Genomic DNA, 8184 nt, shown 5'->3' with positions numbered 1-8184 from the left:
TCAGAGGTTTGCAACTAGATTAGTACCAGACTTGTGAGGACTTGGCTATAATGACAGGGTGAGAGAACTCTCCCTCACAACCTTAGAGGAGAAAAGAAATAGAGAGGATGTGGAAACTACATAAAAGATCTTGAGAGGGAAAAAGTGGATAAAAGAAGCCTATTAAAGTTAAAAAGAGGTATAACTAGGGGAGACATCGGTGGAAGCTGGACATGCAAATGAATTGAAAAATATAAAGAAGTTCTCATTCCCTGTATGGGTGGTTGGCAAGTGGAATGAACAGAAGAATGAGGTTGAAGCAAATTCCATCCACAACTTTAAAACAAAAATACAGTATGATAATTTAAATACAGAGATAATTAGTACAGTATGTCGGGTATAAATGGTTTGGAGGCAGGGCATAAAGAACTAGATCTCACTCCTCCATAGTCACTGATATGCATGCACCTGGTGGTGGGCATGTGCTACTTTAGGGGGTGGTACACCTTAACGTTTGCAGTCATTTGCTGCATTGGTTGTTGACTTCCTGTTTTCCTTGCAGTTATATATTTTACTTTGCCTACTTTCTGGGGGTTTGATTCTTCATTGAGGGTGATCTTGAATCCCCTACTTTCTCTGCCACTTTGAAGGGGCCAGGTTTTAGTTTCTGGTCCCTGGTAAGATTAGTGGAAAATTTCCCATATTACCTATAAATTCATTAATGCAATATGCAAAGTATTATTACTGCTGTTTTGTACTAATTAAATATCAATTAAAATTAAATTAGAGAGTCCTGAAAAGGATGGTGTGCAAGACAAATTTGTTCAAGAAAACAATAATTCAAATACAGTACCATATCGTCACAGTATCTCGCACCCAAAATGTTATTGCTTAATTAAGCATTAAAACCAACAGTTTGAGGATTGAAAATAGTAAAAAGTACTTCCCTAAATTAAACTGCATTATCTGTAACTAAATCATTTAAATAAAACTCCTTCTTCCGGTATCCATGAAAAACGTTCTGGTGACAAGTCACAAGAGCGAGAGGGAGGAGGAGGAGGCCATTGGAGGTCAAGCATTCCTAGCCAGCACAAGCCATACCTGCTTGTGGTACACGGAACATACTGCTGGTATTAAAAGTAAATACCTATGCAAATGGACGTCTTCAACCAAGACAACAACAGGGAAGAGCTTGCTATAACAGTCTTCTCCTTTTATTACCCATTTCTGATCAAATTTGAGTGTGTTGAAAGGCTTAGGTGGTTATGTGGCATGACTTCCAGCCCTCAGGGCTGAGTATTAATCATAACTCGAGTAGATTGAGTTATTTAACATGCAATAATAATGATAATAGTACAGTAATAATAATAATATATTGTGCTCGGCTACACTGTAATGTTTCGGCAGCCTGGAGTCGGAACTACACTGTTAGTGAAAATTGTCATTCATAATGAGGCGGCATCACTACACACACAACACCATTACCCAGCAAAACCTACTCACCTATGCTACACCTGATCCGTGTTGACTGTCGAAGTCTTCTAGTCAGAAAAGATGACGATAATTTGTGCTAACCATTTCTATAAATATAATCCATTTACCGTTTAATTATTATTTAATGAAATTAATAATATGATAACCGTTTAATTACGACGTAACAAAATTTAATCATATAACCCCCCCCCCAAGTGTGTGAAGGAGAATTATCGGTAGGATATATCTAAACCCATACAGTCAGTTCACTTTGAAGAAATAATTTAATAGTAATTAAAATATAATTAATCCAATGAACAATAAATAATAATAACTAAAATAAATAATTTTAATTCCTCCTGGTAAGTTTTTCCCACAGGTTTCTAATGACTTGCAAGGGCTGATATGACTTAAAAGTGTGGAGCTATCTTGGTGCAGCTAGCATCAGAGAGCTACCATTCAACCCCCCTTCCCCACCCACCCACAGAAAGGCCTAAAAATAGGGGCAACTTCATTCCACTCAAATGCCTAAGACAAAAGGGCTGCCACGTGACTAAGGAAAATACGTCAAGAGTTGTCTGCCAGCCAGGATGAGGCTGAAACTTCTTACTATAGCTAAACTTGGGGAAAGACAAGACAATGCAACCATTGATGAGCAATGGTTGCATTGTCTTGTACTTAGATGGGAGATTTGAAAATCAAACTCCAAAAGTTAAAGGATAGCCGGGGGGGACATCTTAAGGCAACCAAAATCCCCTGGATCAACTCCTGCCACAGGAAGGGCTAGGAATAGAGCCTACAACTCCCCCAGAGCCTTGAGACAATTAAGAAATTGACAGTGACAAAAACTGAAACCCCTGAATCCCTATAAGCAAACCACCACCACCTTTTCCTCTTCCAGGAACACCTGACCCAAAGATGCCAGCAAGTCTTTGGCCTGCATTTGTGTAGGAGCCTGAACCAAAGTCTGAAGATGACCAATTAAACTGCACAATAGCTGAAAAAAGTAGCAACCAAAGCAGAAGTGGCAGAGTAAAACTCCACAAGCTTGGCACAGGTGTCCACCCACTGTAGTCACTCATCACACTTGCACTACACTACAAGTGACTACACTAGTCACTTACACTACATTCTAAATACAGTATCAGCATTTCAGTTTTCAGTTCACCTAAAGTTATTAGCACTATGACTTTCCTCTAATGTAATGTGTATAAAATTACATTTCCATTATCCATCATTAAAAAAACTGCAAATAGTTCATTACAAAAAATAAATAATTGGGTAGATATATATCAAGAAAAGGTGTTTAACACAAAAGATTATTTTGATTTTAATAGACTGATACATTATAATATTTTCTCATTTATGATCCATACTTAAATTATATGGAATTCAAGTACCAGAAACACATTGGGAAGAAGCAAACATTTAAACATAAACATCTATGCAGAAGGTAGTAGTAATATAAACAACATTGGGCCACTTCTTCATAAGTATCAAACATTAATAAATGTCATAACTTAATCATAATGGAAAAAAGTAAACCTATTCTTCATCAACAATATAGAATATCCTTCAGTATATTCAAGTACCATGCTCACAGGTGGTCAAACTGATCCACAAATTAGAAACAGCTACACCTTGCTCAACAGCCAGGAGTGATTGTAACTAATTATATATTGTGAACTGTTTCCTCTGAAAATGGTTCAAATTTAAATTTTATACAGTAGTCAGTACTTAGAACTATTGCTGTATTTAAAAATCTATACTGTATCCTTTAAAAAATGATTGAAAACTCAATACACAACCTACAGTACAGTGGGGCTCTGCTTGAACGGATTTCAGTTTTACAGAACTCTGGTTGAAATAAAGCAGATTTCATTCCATATAAATCTCAAAGACAACAGGAGGCAGAAACGTTATGGCCAAACTAGTTCCATCGAATTGAGTGGCATCACATGAGAAATGTGATGCCAAAAAATGAAAAACAGAGTAACAAATTATTTAATAATTTACTATCTTCAATTCTTGTAAAAATACTATTTGTGCGTAAATGTTTATATAGTTTGAAGTAATAAAAACACAATTGTGGCCAAATTGCTGTAAAAAGAAGAGATCACAGTTGTCAGGGAATTGTTTGCAACTGATCTCCCGATGAAACACCATTCCGCTCGAACAGGCTTGCACTGTACAGCATTTACGAATTAACTTTGCAGGTCACTTGAGTTCTGACTGATAATCAAATTAATTTATAACCTTTTTATATATATATATGGACAAATTCAGTATAAAAACTTTATATTTTATCTTTTTAACACATTTTGAAATTTGACAACATTAACAGTAACTGCGGTGCCAGATTAGTACCATTTTTAAAAGCCCTGAAGAGAGAGAACATCTAGGCTGAGTTAAAGCAATAATGGAGGAGATATGGAGTACAGTACCGAGAGATCTGGGGGGGTCAAGCACACTTCTCTTCATTGACAGGACAGTCACTATAACATCACTTCCAAATGTATAACAAAGATAGAGTCTATCTTGTTAACATTGCATTGTTAACAATTGCAATGTTAACATCTTGTTAACATTAAGATGCATTGGACAGATAATGATGTCCCTCACCATAAACGCATTATACTTGGTCTCGACACTTACGTCCCTTACCACAATCAATGTATAATTGTTGCAGTTCATATTCCCTTGCCAAATGAAGATATACAGTAGTTAAGATTTGTTACACTTACCTTAAATAAGTTATATTTGGTTGGCCGGTCAGCCCTTTTCCTAGACAATCAAAATATCAATAATTGGTCACTATCAAATGACATTAAGTTTTGATCATTCTAGCAATAAGGAACAAAGTATACAATAGGATACATAGGAGAAGAGTAGCATCTTGGACTGGCTAGGATACACTTGGTTAGTATATTAACAAGCAGTTCACTAAGGTAACAAAGTTTACTCTCCACCAAATGGAATCAGGTTACACTACAAGGAGTACAATATAGCCTTAGTTAATGCATTCTTGACACGCTAATAATACCACAAAAGAAACAACATTAATATGCCAGTAACCATCAAAGAAAGGCACCAAGCCTCGAACATTATACAGAAATTAAATATTTTCTTAACAATTAATTATTGTGTAAAAACTGTTTAAGAACAAACATTATAATTAACTGATTTATAGTACCTGTACTATATTATGTATAAATGTCAGAAATATTTGGTGTAAATGAATATAAAATTAGCAAGGTTAGTGAAGAGAATTGTTTACTAAAAGTTATGCTCACATTATACTTTGGTCACTACAGGCTTATTTTAAATATTTAATTATTTGTCAAGTTGCTAAATCATACTTCTGGTCAAAGAAGTTTCCTCTGGACAACAATTCTGAAACTATATGATTTAAAAAGCCACCGTTGAATGTAATGAAATGCCATTTTCTGGCGATTAACCCAGAGGCTCTCTGAAGCTATCTGAACTGATATGTGCTTTATTAGTTTGGGATCATCAGTCACTGGAGTTCTTAAGCCTACTGGGACCCACAAACCAGAACCTGGTCCCCTCACAGAGAGGTGCAGGGAGCAATGGCATATGAGCACTTTACATTTAAAGAATGACACATTCCGCCATCGACCAGGGACATACCCAGAAAGATAGGCAAACTTTTCATCTCCGAAAAGATGAATCCGAGGAACCCAAGGGCACCCGGAAACGAACCTGGAGGGAAGGGGTGCCCGACCTACCGCATTTGCTGATGGGTAAGACACACACTGTGTATTAAAAATGTTTGTTTTCGATAAAAATGAGCCCCACATCTAAAATGCTCATAATACTGACTGGATACCGAGCGCTGTAGACTAGGGAACCGGACGAGCAGACTGAGCAAGGGGGCTAGGCACAAAATCGGTGCCATTAATAAAGAAAACAAGCCAAGGACCACAGTATTAAAACACAAAACCGGGAGACATGATCACCACCCACAATTCGTCAGGGGAACAGACATGCTAGAAAAGATGAATGAATCAAAATAATTGATAAACCCATAATGGGTCTCAGGTGGAAGCCGAGTACCAAATGGAGCCACAGACAACAGAAAGAACATGTCCAGAGGCAGAGTAGTAAGGAAAGGGAATGCAGGAGGCAGTGCAGTGGCTGAGGCAGACGCCCCAACTAAGATCAAATGGAGAAATGCAGGAGCGTTTTCTGAGAAGCTCAGGAATGTGTATACCATAGAATGACGTGTGAGCAGCGGGCCCCAAGATCCGAAGTGCAATCTCCGCATGCACATATATAAGAGTACAACCAAGCAAGTACAAACTTACCAAACTACAGATAACACATCGGCAGTGATGAGGGAAGCACACAACAAGTCATGTACCACCCCACCCATTTCACAGCAAACATAACCCACACTTGAGATATGTCACCCAGAAATGTCACCCAGAGTTACCAATAAGAACACTGGGACATTAATGAAATGAAACGCCCCAAAAAACGGGAAAGGAATGATAAACTTTCAGCCGCACGGCAGCCATATGCAAGTTTTGGAATGACGACAAACCCCAGCTGTAGGATGGTGCTTCACGACCAATGTGCCGCCCTGGTGGCCAGTCTCGTCAACACAAAACACGACATTCAGAACCCAAGTGTCACAATTTATATAGCAAAACACTTGCCCAAAAGTATAACAAATTTAGAGCGCCGATCAGACAGGAGGTAAGAGCAGGGGTACCAAAAGCATGGAAAATGACGAGCCATAAATATATGATGAATCACATGTTAAAGACGTTATATTAAGTCGTCGTCCCTAAAACCCAAGTAGGGCAGCCACAGGGCCTCCAACTGGGAACGTTGCAAGACAAAGAAGCGAGCTCGTAATACTGCTGCAGCCAGAATCCTATCATCCACAGACAAGGAATGGGTAAAAGAAGCACAAGCGGGGAACAAGTCCAGGTTGTAGGTGTCTCCGACCCAACAGGCAGCATGGCGGAGGCAGAAGGGGTGATCATCTTCCTTAGGCAAGTGCGACAAACTACCAACTTCGCACAAGGTGAGAGTGGACTTGGACGGATCCGTGTTACCATCTGAGCCCATGGGGGTTTTCCAGGGCCTGCAGGGTACTCAAACCCTATGGGAAGCCCAGGCACCGAGGCCAGCTAAGCCGGTAGATCCCCCCTGCTTGTAAGTCGGCAAACCGACTACCAGTAACAGTTGTGAAACCTCAGGGGCAATGGAGGAGAAGAGCCACTACAACCTAGGCGAGCCTAATAAGGAGCTAAGCAGACCACCTCCATTCACAGAAGGAAAATGCCCCTAAAAAAGAAAAAAAGAACAAACCTCCAAAACCATACCCCCAAGCAAGCTAGCAGCCGGAGACAATGTTAGCTGTTGCACAGGTAATAAGCAGACTATGCCATCCACAGTGTGTCGCCCCAACCAATAACACACCCATACCCGGGGCAAGATGGAAAGCCCCAGACCCCCAACTTACCCCAAGGGCGAAGACAACGTCAAGCGATGAAGCCCTCTAACACAGAGTGAATCCCAAATGTCCAGGGAAGCTAATCCTGATATGCATGGGAAGTACTTACGGAGCACACAGGGAAGAGTACCCTAATCCCCCATGTACCTACCCTAGTACCCCATTGGGCCTGACTGCTGAGTGGACAGTGCTTCGGATTCGTAGTCCTGAGGTTCCAGGTTCGATCCCCGATGGAGGCGGAAACAAATGGGCAGAGTTTCTTTCACCCTGATGCCCCTGTTACCTAGCAGCAAATAGGTACCTGGGAGTTAGACAGCTCCTACAGGTTGCTTCCTGGGGGTATATGACAAAAAGGAGGCCTGGTCGAGGACTGGGCCGTTGGGACGCTAAGCCCCAAAATCATCTCAAGATAATCACAAGATAGGCACATGCAGCTCCAAGTACAAAGAGCACCTGGCCACCACACACCACACACACACACACAGCTGATACAGCCACACAGGGCAAAATCCAGAACAGGAACTTGAAGCCAGGGGTGATTGAGCGACTGCCAGTACATGTGGATGGGAACTGAGGTGGTCGGCGGCTGGCTTCCATACATCCTGGGTGTGTGTGTGTGTGTAATTACCTAAGTGTAGTTACAGGATGAGAGCTAAGCTTGTGGTGTCCCATCTTCCCAGCACTCTTTGTCATATAACACTTTGAAACTACTGACGGTTTTGGCCTCCACCACCTTCTCACCTAACTTGTTCCAACCGTCTACCACTCTGTTTACGAAAGTGAATTTTCTTATATTTCTTTGGCATCTTTGTTTAGTTAGTTTAAATCTATGTCCTCTTGTTCTTGAAGTTCCAGGTCTCAGGAATTCTTCCCTATCAATTTTATCGATTCCTGTTACTATTTTGTACGTAGTGATCATATCACCTCCTTTTTTTCTGTCTTCTAGTTTTGGCATATTTAATGCCTCTAATCTCTCCTCGTAGCTCTTGCCCTTCAGTTCTGGGAGCCACTTAGTAGCATGTCTTTGCACTTTTTCCAGTTTGTTGATGTGCTTCTTAACATATGGCACCACACAACCGCTGCATATTCTAGCTTTGGCATAACAAAAGCCGTAAACAATTTCTTTAGTATTTCGCCATCCATATATTTAAAAGCAATTCTGAAGTTAGAAAGCGTAGCATAGGTTCCTCGCACAACGTTCCTTATGTGGTCCTCAGGTGATAGTTTCGTATCTAGAACCACCC

This window comes from Procambarus clarkii, chromosome 20 (assembly GCF_040958095.1).
Source record: "Procambarus clarkii isolate CNS0578487 chromosome 20, FALCON_Pclarkii_2.0, whole genome shotgun sequence".
NCBI classification, from domain to species: domain Eukaryota; kingdom Metazoa; phylum Arthropoda; class Malacostraca; order Decapoda; family Cambaridae; genus Procambarus; species Procambarus clarkii.
The sequence above is the reverse complement of the archived record's forward strand: the minus strand, read 5'-3'. Positions refer to the sequence as shown.